Source organism: Lissotriton helveticus, chromosome 6, assembly GCF_964261635.1.
Source record: "Lissotriton helveticus chromosome 6, aLisHel1.1, whole genome shotgun sequence".
Classification (NCBI taxonomy): domain Eukaryota; kingdom Metazoa; phylum Chordata; class Amphibia; order Caudata; family Salamandridae; genus Lissotriton; species Lissotriton helveticus.
The window spans coordinates 704984281-705002055 of record NC_136067.1 but is presented as its reverse complement, the minus strand read 5'-3'; the positions used below and the strand labels follow the sequence as shown (position 1 = coordinate 705002055).

At 47.8% G+C, this 17775-nt stretch overlaps 1 long non-coding RNA gene across 1 annotated transcript in view; it reads right to left on the bottom strand.

The window, feature by feature from the left end:
• The window catches only part of LOC144761493 (uncharacterized), a 1162967-nt gene that overhangs the window by 256061 nt on the left and 889131 nt on the right, over positions 1-17775 (bottom strand). Inside the window, exon 3 of the long non-coding RNA XR_013595746.1 lies at positions 1495-1544. This is a non-coding gene — a long non-coding RNA (uncharacterized LOC144761493). The remainder of the gene's footprint in view (positions 1-1494; positions 1545-17775) is intronic.

The following is a 17775-nucleotide window of genomic DNA, read 5'->3' as shown; positions in this document are numbered from 1 at the left end:
GATGGTCCTCTTTGTCTGCAGTGGGATTTGCGAGTCGTTTCATATAAGGAAGACACCACATATCGAGTTTTGCACATTCATTTAACATATTGGTGTAACTTGGAAATGGATGCATTTATTTGTTTAAACTGAGCTAGACCAAGACCCCAAGAACAGTGATTAGGAAGAGTTGAGTCCACTGATGGATACTAAGGGCAGATTTATGATGCCCTTGCGCCTCCTTGCGCCGCAATTGCGTCACTAAATGTGACGCAACGGTGGTGCAAACAATGCGCCCTATTTACAACGTGACGCATCTAAGAGATGCGTCACGTTGGAAAGCCCTGCGCCATAAGGAGGCGTTCCTGCGCAGGGGGGGGTTCCTGCACAGGAACGCCTCTTAAAAGTGGCTGAGTGATATCTATGAGATTTCACTAAGTCACTTTCTACGTCAATTCCTTACGCCTGCTTGAAGCAGGCGTAAGGGTGACGCAACATGCATTGAATAGGAGGCTCCTGTGCATTGCAGGAGTCATGTCGCACTTGCGACATGACTCCTGCAATGCGCCGCCCGTACGCCGAGAGATGCATCACGCATCCTCACTGCCTTGCACCATGGTGCGCCGCATCATAAATGCGGCGCACCATGGGTGGCGGAGCAGTGGCGCACTGTGGCGCATGTTAACTGGCGCATCCCTGGGGATGCGCCAGTTAACATAAATCTGCCCCATAGGGTACTCCTGAGGTTGAGCGATACGAGAACTCAATTCTTGACTATTAAATGGCACAGGAGGAATAAATGAGTCAATGGAGCAGCATTGATAATGGGGCAGGAGTATTAGTGGTGCCTCTAACTTTATATTAGGAAACACTCAGATAGAGAATAATCCAAAATTAGCATACAGCCTGCGTGTGAAGTTCAATTCAGTGCCATAGAAGCACAAAGAGCCCAGCTCACAAAGGTTTTCCTATGAGCAGTTGTGTCTTACTCCTGTTTCAGGTGTGCATTACACCCGACTGTCCAGTCCATTTCCTGTGAAGGGTAGGTGTGTCTTACTCCAGGCTTTGCTAGAACATACTTATTAATTTCTCTGAGAAATACATGAGGACCGATATAAAGTAACAGAAATCAAGTGGGGACTAGGGGCAAAAAAGGTCCAGCACACGCACCCCTAGGTATAAACTATAAAATCAAGAGGTATGCTGTTCCTATAGAGGGAAAAGGGGTATGGTCCTGACCAAGGAGGCACACATATAAGGAGCAAGAGCCCTCACGCACCCCGAGGGATGTCATGCTTCATCATCAGGCAGCGCCTCATTGGGCTGGCGATGCAATGCCCAATGGTGCAGTGGGGCTTTCTGCCGGAGATCATTTGCCTGTGATCCTTTGTGAATTGGGTTTAGGGAAAGTTCACATAACATGATAAAAATGGTTGCAATATTTAATGCACATTGCAAGCAATTATTATATTATCTAAATGGGCAAAAAACTGTCATATCCATGAGAATACTCACTATCAACGTTGATGGCTGTGTTTGTTGTTTTTGTGGCTGGTGGCGGTAATCTGAAAAAAAACCAAAGTATAACAAACGTTAAACATTAATTTATTTCACTTTATGACGTTTATTTGTCTTATGGTGTACTCTCAATAAAGCAGTTATCAAGTAGCAAATTCACAACGCTTGTATAGTTAGTCCAAGGGGATGCTGTAGCCCAATTACAGAGACGTGCATAAGACTTCAGCACGCCACGTTTGTAGTAATGGGGGGGGGGGCTTTAACAAATGAGAACACTGTCATTGGAGCAAACATGGGGTGGAATAGCGATGGCAGATTTCTGATACCGGGTGTATTACAAGTTGTAGGTACTGGGAGAGAAAAAACTTCACACCAGTAAATGCCCGTACAATGTGGAATATCCAGCCAATATTGTGGAATTGCATTTTATTCACAATAGAATAGGGAATAACCACGCTGTCCCGATGTATCCTGGTCAACTTATACACAAAACGCCCAGGGCCTCATTTATGAGGCCGTGCGTCAGTTTTGCGCTTCCGATGCGTCACTTTTTGTGACGCATCGGCGGCGTAAAACATGCCTCCTGTTGCGCTCTATTTACAAAGTGACGCATCTAAGCAGATGCGTCACTTTGTAAACCCCTGCGCTACATTATACATGTGTCAGGTATAATGTATGCAGGAGGGGGCGTTTCCCCGCAAAAAGCTTTGTAGAAGTGACGCAGTGAAATCTGAGATTTCACTGCGTCACTTCTAGGACACCTTTGCGTCAAAATCTTGCGCCTGCCTCACAGCAGGTGTAAGACTGACGCAAGCCCTTTAAAGGAAGCATGGCTGGAGTTGCATCACTTTTGTGACACACTCCAGCAATGCGTCACTTTTGCGCTTACAGATACGTCAGAAATACTGACGTATCTGTAACTCCTTGCGACATGATGCGTCATACATTAAATATGACGATTCAGGTATGTCGCAAGGAGTGCGCACTGAGAAGTGACGCATCGCTGCTTTCACGCAGCGATGCGTCATTTCTCATAAATGAGGCCCCCAGTTCTTTGAAATAAAGCTCATATCTTCCACCTGCGCTGAAAAGTAGGAAATGCAGGCAGGAGATCCGATGTTGGGCACTAGGTGGGGGTGTGGGCCATCGGTTGGGGGCTGCAGCAAGACAGGGGGGGATGCTGCATGTCCTAGAAGGGGGTTTGTTGGGGTCAGATCGGACTGTGCTTGTCCCCCAGCTCCTGCGAGTTTACTTGATGGATTTTCAGGCTGGAAAATCAGCCCCAGTGTTATGACAAGAAAATACACCCTGTGTGCTGTGCCTACACCAGAAATATCTGGGTGGGGGAGGAGGATGCTCAGGACAGTCGTGACCACATGGAGCAGTGCCTCCCCGGAGATACCAAGCGATACAAAAGGGGATGATGGACGGAGCGTTTGCGCAAATCAAACACTCACCCCCAGTCAACTGATCTGAGTTTAATCCATCACCATTCTTTAGCTCACTCCGCCGCCCCAGTTCAGACATGGCCATATGCAAATCAGTCTGACCCTGTGCCTCATGGGAACAGTCCAGCCCTAACTGCCAAGCCATGTCTTCCCTGGACCGGAAACAAGCATCCTGGGTCCGAGCACTTTGCCAGGGCCGGTTGTGGTTCCTAGTCCGGCAATGCGCTACCCTTCTGACGGGAGATGCCTCACGCATCTGTTTATCCTTGCACCACGATGTGCTGTATAGTAAATGCGCCGCATTTGTGGTGGCGCATGGTTAAACTTGCGTGACGCAACTTATCTGGTGCCTACCTGCTGATTTGCAGGGATGCGCCAGTTGTCATAAATCTGCCCCAAAATGTATTATATTGCTTCTAAATAATGAATATTATGCAAATTCTTTCAATGCGAATCGAAAGATTGTATTTGCTGTTGACCACCACATGGAAACGTGTCAAGTTTCACAGGATGAAAAGCATATATGAAAGCATATGAGTGAAGATGGAAAGCCACAATAGTTTTTTGTATTGTCCCACATTTCTTGTATTTATTTGGAGACGTGTCAAGCCCTCAAGTTTTCTTTTCCACAGAATAATTTATTTAAGTTGGAGTTGCTGAAGAAGTATTTTCTTTAATCATTGTTGGGTTTCTACTGCAAGACAGTAGTACTGACTGAAATCATCCAGGAAATTCCAGCAAAGTGACACTTAAGACAGGATTTGTACAAGGTGACGGTGTCTTTCAAGTGTAGAAGAAACATGCCTTTTTGTCTTCCTGCTGGTGGTCGATGGTATTGCTTTTGGGGGATATATGTTTATTACTCTGAATTTGAATTGCTTTACCATGTTCAGATCTGCACATCTAGTGTTAATAATTGTAGTTCTAGCTAGACACATTAGTAGCTGACTCGAAGAGGTAACATCCTTAATGCAGAGTAAAGTGGAATAGGCCAGCACCCCACTTCATGTCAAGTCAGTAGTTGTTGTAAACGTCCTTCGCGTTTTGAATCCGCCCACACAATGCACTCGTTTTACTGTTGTAGCTGTCAGAAATGATGTATTGCGTTTTTCTTCATGAAGGACATAGGATTTATTCACTGGTGGAGCAGCTTTATGAGTCCACGTGGAGGAGCTCATACCCCACAGCAAAGGCGACGAGCAGTGCACTCCATGGAGCTGCAGTGCTGGGGTAGGTACCGAGACCAGAGACACCGCAATGGCCTCCGCAACACAAAATGTAAATGGACTGTGACTGGAACAGTAGCTGTGCTGCTCACCTGCACAGCAACCCATTGCATCTGTATAATTATTCCTGTCCCAATTCTCCTCAGTGTGCCACTGCCTACCGAGCATCGCAAATGATATGGAGCAGTGACGAGCTTCAGGAAGCCTATAGGGCAGTGACGAGCTCCAGGAAGCAGATAGTAGGGCAGTGACGAGCTCCAGGAAGAAGATAGTAGGGCAGTGACGAGCTCCAGGAAGCAGATAGTAGGGGTAGTGACGAGCTTCAGGAAGCCTAAAGGGCAGTGACGAGCTCCAGGAAGCAGATAGTATGGCAGTGACGAGCATCAGGAAGCAGATAGTAGGGCAGTGACGAGCTCCAGGAAGCAGATAGTATGGCAGTGACGAGCATCAGGAAGCAGATAGTAGGGGCAGTGACGAGCTTCAGGAAGCGTATAGGTCAGTGACGAGCTCCAGGAAGCAGATAGTAGGGCAGTGACGAGCATCAGGAAGCAGATAGCAGGGGCAGTGACGAGCTCCAGGAAGCAGATAGGGCAGTGACAAGCTTCAGGGAGCAGATAGCAGGCACAGTGGCGAGCTTGAGGAAGCCAATAGCTGGGGCAGTGACAAGCTTCAGGAAGCAGATAGTAGGGGCAGTGACGAGCTCCAGGAAGCAGATAGTAGGGGCAGTGACGAGCTCCAGGAAGCATGTAGTAGGGCAGTGACGAGCTCCAGGAAGCAGATAGTAGGGGCAGTGACGAGCTTCAGGAAGCATATAGGGCAGTGACGAGCTCCAGGAAGCAGATAGTAGGGCAGTGACGAGCATCAGGAAGCAGATAGCAGGGGCAGTGACGAGCTCCAGGAAGTAGATAGGGCAGTGACAAGCTTCAGGGAGCAAATAGTAGTGGCAGTGACAAGCTTCACGAAGCAGATAGCAGGGGCAGTGATGAGCTCCAGGAAGCAGATAGTAGGGGCAGTGACGAGCTCCAGGAAGCATGTAGTAGGGCAGTGACGAGCTCCAGGAAGCAGATAGTAGGGGCAGTGACGAGCTTCAGGAAGCATATAGGGCAGTGACGAGCTCCAGGAAGCAGATAGTAGGGCAGTGACGAGCATCAGGAAGCAGATAGCAGGGGCAGTGACGAGCTCCAGGAAGTAGATAGGGCAGTGACAAGCTTCAGGGAGCAAATAGTAGTGGCAGTGACAAGCTTCACGAAGCAGATAGCAGGGGCAGTGATGAGCTCCAGGAAGCAGATAGTAGGGCAGTGACGAGCTTCAGGAAGCAGATAGTAGGGCAGTGACGAGCATCAGGAAGCAGATAGCAGGGGCAGTGACGAGCTCCAGGAAGTAGATAGGGCAGTGACAAGCTTCAGGGAGCAGATAGTAGTGGCAGTGACAAGCTTCACGAAGCAGACAGCAGGGGCAGTGATGAGCTCCAGGAAGCAGATAGTAGGGCAGTGACAAGCTTCAGGGAGCAGATAGTAGTGACGAGCTTCAGGAAGCAGATAGTAGTGGCAGTGACGAGCTTCACGAAGCAGATAGCAGGGGCAGTGATGAGCTCCAGGAAGCAGATAGTAGGGGCAGTGACAAGCTTCAGGGAGCAGATAGTAGTGGCGAGCTTCAGGAAGCAGATAGTAGTGGCAGTGACGAGCTTCACGAAGCAGATAGCAGGGGCAGTGATGAGCTCCAGGAAGCAGATAGTAGTGGCAGTGACGAGCTTCACGAAGCAGATAGCAGGGGCAGTGATGAGCTCCAGGAAGCAGATAGTAGGGGCAGTGACAAGCTTCAGGGAGCAGATAGTAGTGGCGAGCTTCAGGAAGCAGATAGTAGTGGCAGTGACGAGCTTCACGAAGCAGATAGCAGGGGCAGTGATGAGCTCCAGGAAGCAGATAGTAGGGGCAGTGACAAGCTTCAGGGAGCAGATAGTAGTGGCGAGCTTCAGGAAGCAGATAGTAGTGGCAGTGACGAGCTTCACGAAGCAGATAGCAGGGGCAGTGATGAGCTCCAGGAAGCAGATAGTAGGGGCAGTGACAAGCTTCAGGGAGCAGATAGCAGGCGCAGTGGCGAGCTTCAGGAAGCAGATAGCAGGGGCAGTGACGAGCTTCAGGAAGCAGATAGTAGGGGCAGTGACGAGCTTCAGGAAGCAGATAGTAGTGGCGAGCTTCAGGAAGCAGATAGTAGTGGCGAGCTTCAGGAAGCAGATAGTAGTGGCAAGCTTCAGGAAGCAGACCGTAGAGTCAGTGAAGAGCTTCAGGAAGCAGATCGTAGAGTCAGTGAAAAGCTTCAGGAAGCAGACCGTAGAGTCAGTGAAGAGCTTCAGGAAGCAGATCGTAGAGTCAGTGACGAGCTTCAGTAAGCAGATCGTAGGGGCAGTGACGAGCTTCAGGAAGCCTATCTCACCAGTGGTGCTGAAGCAATTTTCTGACGGGTGAGCTGGCCAGGGGCATCAGCTAACTGAAATTATAGGGGTTCTAAAGTCTCGTGGTGTTACTGAACAAATGCATGCAGGAAATAAGGAAACATCTTTTAGCTGAAGGCGTGTGTTTATTGGAGAGGTAGGAGGAGGATGAGATGGTAGCTCGAGACATTATATGCATTCTGATGCAATATTAATAAATATTTGCATATATTTGAACAATTTTTCTTCATAAACAGCAGAAATTTAAAAGAGACAATGTTTCGGTATGGCTTTACCCATTCGCACACAAAAGGGAAAAATAAATGTGTATTGGCTTGTTGCTTCACCATACTTTGAAACGTGCCTGCCACCACATTCCACAATTAATAAAAGGCGCAACTGAAAATGAGGATTCATTTTTATTTGCAAACTTCAAAAATAATATATTTATACATTGGGGCATTTTAAGTGCTTCAATCCTTCATTTTGCATAGGATCAATCACCAGAGTGGCAAAGGTTTGTTAGCAAAGGCCATCTCTTTGAAGCCACATAATATAAACTTACATATGCATGCCAAGCAATGTGCAATGCTTGTTGGAGGTAGCTCGCCTAATTACCACTGAGTTTTCGCCTGAACAGGAACAAACTGCTAATGCTGCATAAAATTAAAGCTTATTGAAAGACCGCATTGTTTTTCATTCTCTTTCTGATCTGCCTCCAGTTTTGATGTGCTGCAGCACCTGCCGCACACCTTGCGGCTGCATCTCGTTGTAGGCTGTGCCAATCAAAACTGTGTGTGTCTATCTTCCAGGTGAGCTATTTATAATCCAGGTAACAATGTTACGTGTTGTGTGCAGTCCCATGTTGATGTCTCTAGAGTGTCAGATCTCAAGAACCGTATATGACTCTGTACAGTATCAAAGCTGTTCCTCCATGGTGACAGACCAGCCTATCACTGCATCGATTTACTAAATAAACTCAACCGTGGGTGGGGATGTTAAACAATAACTAGAGCAGCTTCAGGGAAACAGCAAGGAAATGCTCTTTCCATGGTAGGCAGATCTCTGATGCTGACTCATCGGGGAGCTGCAAGAACACCTGGATGTGTCTTCCATAGAAAGGGCACACATGAATCCTCTATCAATACCCTCTCTCTGAGTGATGTCGTCATGGGGCGACTGCCTTGGACCATTTCCAATGATTCTGGCAGAACATATTTTCAAAGCCCTTTCGATTTCAGGCTCTTTCTCATCAGTAAATTGTGGAGGTTTCACAAAGGTTGGTGCAATAGCAGATGAGCTAAGACTTTACTTCCTTCCTGTACTTGATCGAGTTTGCAAACTTTGGGCGATAGGCAATTATTGCCACATTAGCGGCGATAATTCTATCGCCCTATTAGCAAGCTGTCGCAAACTGATGCTAGCGACAGCTTTTACGCGATAGTGAGCGGTTTGGGGCCCGCTTTGCATGTCAGCGATGTTTATCGCTAATGACATGCAAAGTGGGCATACCTAACCAGTTAGCGACTGAAAGCAGTCGCTAACGTCGCTATCGCCTATTAGCAAGGCAGGCGTAGCGATGGAAATATTTTTGCTAAGCGCCAATATCTCTAAATACTAACACCTGCCCAGACCAGTTCTTAGCCATGTTATACAATGGGAGGTGGATAACATGGCTAACATGGCTAAGAGCATTTAGTCGCTAATGCGTGAATATCGCTGTATTCTCAATGATATTCACGCATGTCGCCGATATCGCTGGATATTTTAGCACAATCAAGAAAAACGTTGCTAATAGCATGTTTTCTCCGCTAACATATCCAGCGAAAAGCAGCGATTAAAAAAAATGCGCTAAGTGCATTTTGCGATAAAATCGCTATTCCTTGGTAATATGCCCCTCTGTCCTTACCTGTGTGGTCAGAGGGGAGCAGAGGCGAGCGACAGGGTGCAATGCTGGTGCGAAGCGAAACCAGGAAGAAAGTGGATAATACTGCTCTGTACCAGGGACCAGGCACACGGGGAATGCTGCTGTACACCAGGGAAGATACTCATTGAGGGAGGAACAGTGTCACCGACACGCCTGAGATGACAAATCAGAGATGTTGTGTTTTGGTGGTCCGGCATCATCATGGACTTAAACATGGTGGTCTCCCAAACTGGGAACTGTTCCTGTCTCAATTTACTATACCAGGAATGGTGGATTTATTTTTACAACGCCTTAACCTTTGCGAAGCAGATCTATAAGATAGTCTCATCCTGATGGTTTTACATCAGGATGTTACATAACACCTATTCTTTTACTACCTCTTGACTGCTGGAAAGTTAGTGGTCTAGCTTATCTAGACTGGACTACAGCAAATCTGTGTATTTATGCCTTTCTGACTATCTCAGCTGTAGGGTTCATGTGGTGCAAAATACCGCTCAACCAGCTGCACATCCTTGAGTTTCTGGCCATCGTACAGTATTACTATAGCTTCTGGTTACAGAGTGGCTATATTTGAATCTCTATGCATTTGTGATGTCCTCTTATTTATTCAGTGGCATTTCATCTTAAATGTGCCCCTGAGATCCCTCAGTCGTCCTCTGCGGGTATGCTTCAATGTTTGTTCTTCATTCAAGCATCTAAAAACTGAAATGTGTTTCCCCTGTCTCTAAGATTAGATTCAAACTAAGAGGCATACTATCAAGAACGGAGTTAGGACTATCACCGCTTTAGCGGCAGGAAACTGCCGCTAAAGCGGCGATAATGTACTTGATAATATGCCGTAGAGAATTCCAATAGAAGCCCATGTTCACACAAGAACATGGGCTTCTAAGGGAATTCACAAGGGCATATTGTCAAGCCCATTATCTGCGCTTTAGCGGCAGTTTCCTGCCGCTAAAGCGGCGATAATCTTAACTTCGTTTCTTGATAATATGCTCCTAAGAAACTTAACTCATGGCTATTCAAATAAATCTGACCAGCTTGTGTATCCCTTAGCAACAGTACACCCTGTATATAGTTGCAGTTCAGCCGCTAAGTATTCTTCATCAATTTGTTCTTCTCAAAGACCAGAAGCAGAGGGGTTACTGTTATGTGCATGGGACAAGGACCAGAGGGACAAAAAACTCACTGTCTTTAAAGATGAAATTTAGGACCTGGTTTAGAGTTTGAAGGACGGGCACTACAGATCAAATGTGGCGAATATTCCGTCCACCAAGACGTAATGCACTTGTAATAAGACGGGCAGGATATCTATCACACTTGTGACCGAGTAACCTACCCATCAATCTCTAAATCAGGCCATTAGTTTGAAACATTTAGTTAATTGATTTCAGCTTCAAGCGATTGTGTGCAGGACCTGGACACACATTGTTGAGCGGAAACGCATTTATGGCCCAGACAGCATGCTGCTGTTTTAAACTGAGTATGTACTTTATGCACAGATAATTTTCTGAACTTGCCTATGGAGACGGACAACCTATATGGGATGTGGTCGATAGCACACATGCATCCCCACCATTGTCATATCGCCATAGTACACTGACAATAGGAGTTAACTACATTATTGTTTATAGTGATTAGCCTGTTCTCCTGATGAAGACCTCCGTAGTTAGAGGGGTCCACTGTTTTCACAGTATAATCAATGTGACATTTATTGTGGCACACTCAAGAAGTATGTGTTGACCTTGATGGGTATTTGATGGCACGGTTTGTAGACACTGTGTTGCCTTATGCTTTTTATGCACATGTCTACTTTCTTACCTTAGTATCAAATGACACTTTATTTATTGGTTTATGTATCTATGTATCCAATTTCTCAGATTCACAATACATAATATTGTATGTGGAATTCGAAAAGCATTCTGCAGTTCATGATTCTAAATTTTGTAGGAATCACATTACAACCCGGACCTTGTTAGGTTTTGGCTAGAGATAGAATTAGCTGCATGCTGGCAGTAACGTATTGTTTCCAATACATAATCATACTGACAGAGGGCTTTGGGTCTGTCCCTCGCTCATGACTGGATGGCTTTGTTGTCTAGCTCAGAAGCTTATTTTTGATTCAATGACTTTCACCCTATTTTTGTGTTCTTCCCATCCAGGAACGCCACAGTCTATATAGTGTTCTGATTGGATGTACTGTATCCTTCCAGTGCTGACAGGAACCACATAAAGTAGGTCTAGTTGACAGGTACTACTCATTTGCCAGTATGAAGCGATTACAATGATGCACAGCTTCCTTGCTGCACTGCAGTGATGAGCAGCTGACTGGAAAATTAATTGAAATTGTATTTATATAGTGGTTACTAACCCTGTTGAGGCATTAAAGCCCTTTAATGTCAAATTATGTTTCAGTTCTGGCATTCACACAGGAAGAACTGAGAGCTGAAAGCATGCAATTAGGCCTGTGGCTTTCATAATTATGATTCTCATTAAATGTGTTGTATTTGGTAAATGTATATGAAGATTCCTCCACTGAAAATCAAAATAGAGTATGTTTAGTGTTAAACATCCTACTATTTCACAAAATGTAACATACAATGATTTTCACTCCGCGTTGAAGGCTTAAAGAAAGACATTTCCAACGTAAACATTGTGGCCACTTTTCCATCTCTTCACAGCTGACGTTGACAGCAGTCTTTCTTCTATGTCCAAAGTTGCGGATTGTATTACCAACAGCGTTTTCATTGGCTGTCAGGGGCAGCATTACCAGAGAGTTGTGTGGTGCACACAAAGCAAAGTAGAGAGACTATGAGTTGGCAAATGGGAGCGAGTTTCTGGTACAAATCTGGGTAGCAGCTGCTCAGCCTCAGATCATTGCAAGGCTGCTTGAACCACCTGCACCACAATAGCATGTGATACTCTACATACATGGCCAACGCTTTACATACAAGTTGAGTATCCCTTGCGTGGCACCATTGGAGGATGAGGAAGTAGTAGTCGCTCCCAGCACCTGGGGAACCAAGCAGCCTTGGCAAAAATGCTTAGACCAGTTGCATTCCCTTCATCTCCTCACTCAATTTTTGTTTTCCATCCATCCATTCTGTCCCTACTTCTCTCCTCCTCCTCTAAAGGAGTTAATTTGAGATGTTTAAAGCTCAAAACAGCCACCTCAGGCAGATGTATCCTGGTGCTGGCAAGAAACAACAGTCCAGAGCTGAATTATAGTTTAGGGGAAAGCACAATCTGAACATAGATAATCAGCCTGCAATTGTAGGGCTAAAGTAACCCCTTTCAGGTTTTGGTAGTCGAAAGAACAACTGACCAACCTCACTTTTCAGCTTTCTTAGTTGCAAACATTTTAACCAGACACACAGTTTACGATCTGTGGGGCATATTTACCACGCAAGGTAACGAAAGGGCAACACCAAACCGAGATGAGATTTATCACGCTTGCGTGGCCCTGCGGTGCTTGGTAAATATTGGGCAATGCAAGTCAGCACAAGTTGCTACCTTGGTTTACTCTGCCCAAGGGAGGCATTCCATGGGTAGAGCATGGGTGTTTCCATGCATCTACCTGTGGATTTTGGTGCATTCCCCGATTTACCATGAGTGGTAGACCTGGGAATGTGTCAAAATGCTACAACTTTCCAGGGGAGACGTAACAAGGAGAAATATCTTTATTTCTCCTAGTTGTTTTCTGTTTCTGCGTGTGCTATGCTGTACATTTGCGCACTGTCAGTCACAGACTTTCTGGCTTTCCGACAATGTACAGCTGCTCACAGACATCTTTTAGTTTGAGGCTGTGTTCAATGTGGCTTGGAAAAGATAAATTATGCACGCAAGTGGTGAGGAAAGATAACTTGGGTAAGCTTGATTAAAATGTACTGCTGATGGGCATCCACTTACTGGAACAGAAGAGCAATGTGGCAGCTTCATGATGGACAGTTTTAAAATATGAGGTTCCTCAGTTAGGGATAGGAAAGGTTTCCCTTCCCTTCGTTGTCTGACCCAGAGGATAGTCAACTTACAAACGCAAATACACAATTGCTAAACATAGCCCCATCTATCTAGCCATCATGGATCTTTCCTACACTTTTGATAGTGTAATCAGCTGTAAACCCTAGGCCATTCTGGAATCCATGAGAGTCGATAACAGTTTGGTGACTTTTCAAAAAGCCCTACACTATGATCTTAAAGCCTTTTAGGTATGGGGTGTGTAGAGACTGTACTAAGTCTTTTGGTTTGGGCTGTGGGAGGGGTTGTCAAGGTTGTGATCTTAACCCCATGTTGTTATTATTATACATCAATAAGCTAGAAACAGTCTTGGTAAACAAGGGTTGGGATATGCCTGTTAAGAATAAGGTAGTCCTTGTTCTCTTATGTGCAGATGAACTTGTACTTTTGTCCAGAACCTCAAACTGGCTCAAAAAGCTGCTGGATTCCTTTGTTGACATTATGGACCAGCTAAATTTGGAATCCAACTGAACTAAAACATTTATAATGGCATGTGGTCCTTGCAACCTTTAGTGAACGTTGCTTTGCGATCCACGATAAATCGATAGCGAGAATCCATGAGTTTTCTTATTTGGGATTAACTTCTGAGACTCATGGGTCCTGGACCCCATGATTAATTAGCACAGAAAACACTGAAGTTTTCAGGTCAGTTGGTTTGCTATTCAATCTGGCTTCTAATATTGATAAGGAGCCTGTTGCCCCACTTATTGAGGTGTATAAAAGAGAAAGTCTACCAATTCTAACTTATGATCCTGGTGTGTGGGGGATACAAAATGTCAGTTGCCTACACGCAGAGGAAAAAAGTCTATAGGCACTTCTTGGGTTTCCTGCTAGTTGTCCCATGTATGCCATCATGGGGAGGCTGGACTACCCTTCGTTGAGGACTACATTAATGTAGCCCTTTACTCTGGTGGTGTTCATAATGCTGCAACCCGGAGGCTGCATTTAATAAAGAGTTCACAGATGATTTTTAAAGTTGTGATTTGGCCCATCAGACCCCCTGGCTTCATTATATAAAGTCGATTGTAAGAAGGTAGGCAGACTAGCAATTCTTTTAACCTGATTAACAGAATGTAATGGACAAAGGATGGTTAAAAGAGAACTTCATGGCTTACACAGTAGGGAAGAGAGTCTGTGGAACTACCTAAATCATCAAACAAAGAGTCTATTCTGATTCATATCCTTGGACTGGAGCTGTCTCTTGAAATGGTGATTAGTACATGGGTTAGGATGATTCTGACTAAGTTCAGACTGGAGAATAGAAAAAGTTATCCGCTTTGGTCAATATGATTCGGCTGCCATTCTTGACTGTCTCTGTGATGAGTCTTCTTCACAGACTGTCACATTTTTTTTTTTAAACTTTATTTTTTCCGTAAGATGAACAACATAGTTCCCCCCAAAATTGGCATCGGTAGAAGTAAAATACAGGTGTACACAGTTCATAGTCCCAGTATGGCTCCAGCAGTAGCAGACACAACAGGAGATACAAGAGTCAAACACTCGGGATGCAAAGCAATTATAAAAACTGACAGTAAGGAATCTTGTGCGTAGTCATCAGAGCATTACCCCAACATCAATTCTCCCTCCCCACCTCCAGCCTCCCCGTCCTCAGGTTCCGATCCCTCAGAGGAGAACAATTCAGCACTGGTTGCATCGGAATCGCTGCCAACCGACCCCACAGCGCACATCATACGCCACGCCGCTCATCTTTACGCGTACGGAGCATGTGCGTCTCCTCAGCCAAGGTACACTCCCCAACATCTCGAAGCCACAATGCCATGTCAGGTGCCCTCTGTCCCATCCAGGTAATAGCCACCCGTCTCCTAGCCAGCACCAAGAGCAACTGCAGCATTTTATACAATAGATTCCTCTTCCTAGGTTTGGGGACCAGGGCCAACAAGCAGTGAAGTGGGGTCAGGTCAATATGCAGGCTCGTGACCATCTGGATGTGGACTACCACCACCCTCCAGAAGTCTCCGACCAGCGGGCACTCCCAAGCCAAGTGGAGAAATCCGGCTCTAACTGTATCACACCTAGGACAGGCATCCGATTTATCCGCGGCAATGCGGTGTAAAGCAACTGGGGTCAGGTAAGTGCGGTGTACAAAATTAAAATGGATCAGTTTGAAACATGCGTTACACGACACCTTCCTGGTAAGTGTCCCTATTCGTTTGCGTTGTCCCGGGTCTAAAGCGACCCCTAGATCCGTCTCCCACGCCGCCCAAGACAGGGATATCGGGGGGGTCGAATCACATCTCATCGCCGTATACAGCAGTGTTATCAGCCGCCGTCCCGCGCCGCACGATAGGAGGATATTCAAAGTATGGGACACCTGGGGCGCCGCCGGGTATTGTGGCCAGGCCGCCCTTGCCATGTCCTGCTATAATGGAGATACTGACCCCCAGTGAGATCAAAGGCCTCTGTAGCACTTTCCAGGGTCACGAAAGAGTCGTCTGGATACAGGTCTGCCAAGGTTTCACAGCCGCCCTCACGCCATTCCCGGAACGACATGTGTTCCTCCATTAACGTGACAGGTGCCAATATCCACACCGGTACCTCCCTATGAAAAGGGGCCCACCTCAACACTCTTTCCACAACCCGCTGCCAAAGTCCTGCAGCGTGTCGGACAATATACGGCCGGGATTCATCCGCTCCTCTACCCCGCATCAGGGCCACCTGTAACGTACACGCATTCGCGCTACCCGCCAAGAGTTGCAACTCCCAATTGTCCGTACCAGCGTACCAGCGTGCGGCCGGTAAAAGTTGGGCTGCATAATAGTACAGATCGAATCGCGGGGCCTCTAGGCCCCCCTCCTCCCAGCGTCTAACCACCGTGCGCAATGCAACTCTGCTGCGCCTGCCCGCCCAAAGCAAGGAGGTGAGCAGGGTATTAAGTGTGTTGAAAATACGAGGAGGGAGAGAGCACAGGGTATTCTCCAGGGTATACAACACTCTTGGCAACATCACCATCTTCGAGACGGCCAACCTCCCCATGAGAGAGAGTGGGAGCGTATTCCAGAAGGATACGGACTGTTGTAGGGAACTGAGCACTCGGTCGGCATTCCGGGCCAGCAACTGCTCATCAGAGACGGCCACTTGGATTCCCAGATATCGGAAGGCCTCCAGTTCCCACCTCAGTCCCAGGGACGGGAAACCCACTCTGGGGTCCTCACCACAGCCCGCAAGGGGGAAGATCAAGGACTTCTCAGGATTAAGGCGCAGCCCAGAAGCTGCACCAAAACGATCCAAGTGTCGCAACAGAAGCGGCAACGACTCCCGGGGGGAGGTCAGGTAGAACAGTGCATCATCGGCGTATAGCGAGACCAAGTGCACCGTATCTCCCACTCGTATCCCCCAGGGGGCCATCTCCGCACGGAGCGACACCGCCAAGGGCTCAATTGCCAGTGCGAATAGGAGCGGTGACAGGGGACACCCCTGACGGGTGCCCCTGCCCAGCTGCCACTCTACAGATCGGGCCACCCCGAGCCTGCCCCTGGTCATAGGCGCACTGTAGAGAATTCGGATCCAGGCGCAGAAGAGGGGCCCCACCCCGGCCAATAGAAGCACCTCCAAAAGGTACCCCCAGCTGACCGTATCAAAAGCCTTAGCCAGGTCTATCGACACAAGGACCTGAGGGTCCTCCCTGTCACGCACCTCATGGAGAACGTGGTTTAAGCGCCGAAGGTTCATGGCAGTGTTGCGGCCCGGGATAAACCCGCACTGATCTTGATGGACTAAGCGCGCCATATGTGGCGCCAGCCTGGTGGCCAAGATTTTAGTGAGGATTTTTGCATCAGTATTAATTAGAGTGATAGGTCGGTAGGCCGCGGGATCACAGCTATCCCCACCCGGCTTCAGAAGCATGCAGACCTCACCCTGTTGCATGGTGGGTGGGAGCGCGGCACGTTCTAGCGCTTCATGGTAAACCTGCAGGAGGCGGGGAGCGAGGGTATCCGCAAATGCCTGATAAAACTCCGGTGGAAAACCGTCTCCACCCGGCGTCTTAGCTGTCGGTAGGGCGGCCAACGCCACTTTGACCTCATGAAGGGTCACTGCAACGTCCAGTTCCTCTGCATCCTCCCTAGAGAGGGTCTGGAGAGTCAAATCGCGAAGGTATGGTAGATATGATGCCTCCGTCACTAGGGGGTCTGCGGTATACACCTTCTGCAGATGAGTGCGAAGTACCGCAAGGAGGTCCAGCTCCGAGTGCACCAGGTCCCCAGCGGGGTTTCTCAACGCCACGATCCGTGCAGGTGCCGATTCCCTTCGGAGGATCCAGGCCAGTAGGCGGCCCGATTTGTCCCCTTCACGGTGGAGTCTCTGGCGATTTCGGCCAAGAGTAAACCTATCCAGACGAGAGAGGATATCATGAACGCCCTCACGGGCCGTCCGCTCAGAGTCTAGGTTCGACCCATCCGGGTCTGGTAAGGAATGGCAGTGGCAGAGGCGCTCCTCAGCACGCTGGAGGTCACGGAGCAACTGTCTCCGAACTCCATAAGTCAGGCCCATACATGCGCCCCGCACAACTGCCTTAAGGGCATCCCATTTGGTTGCATAGGGCATAGTGCCAACTCCCCAGTTCAGATCCAAGTAGGTACGTAGGGTCGTCTCCACATGGCCCCGTCCCACCGGATCCTGCAGGAGATCCCCCGGCATCCTCCAGGTCCGCGGGCGGGAGGACTGGACCTCCCATTGTACCACGCACGTCACGGGCAAATGATCGGACAAAAACCGAGCCTGATGGGTGACCGAGAGAACAAGGGATGCTCCGACATTGGCAGCAAGGACTCTATCGAGCCTACTATGTGTATTATATGTGTGGGGGTATAGCAAGTGTAGAGCTTCAGTCCCGGATTTACGAGGCGCCACACATCGACAGCACCCAGGTTATCCATCACCTCCCGGAGACGCGCCGTCATCTGTGGTTTCGTGCCCGCGCGGGGAGGATGCCTGTCCAGTAGTGGATCCAGCACACAATTAAAATCTCCCAACCAGAGGAGGGGGGCATCTAAATCTGACAGTATGAGCTCCTGTAAGTCGGAAAAGAAACCCGGGTCATCTACATTAGGTGCATAGGAATTCACCAGCAGGAAGTCCCTCCCATCCAGCTTCACCCGTAGGAGAATATATCTGCCCTCAATATCTGCCTCGACATACTGGACCGCCAGAGGAACCCCGGGTGCCACCCAGATCAGGACCCCCTAGCATAGGTAGAGAAGGAGGGATGGAACA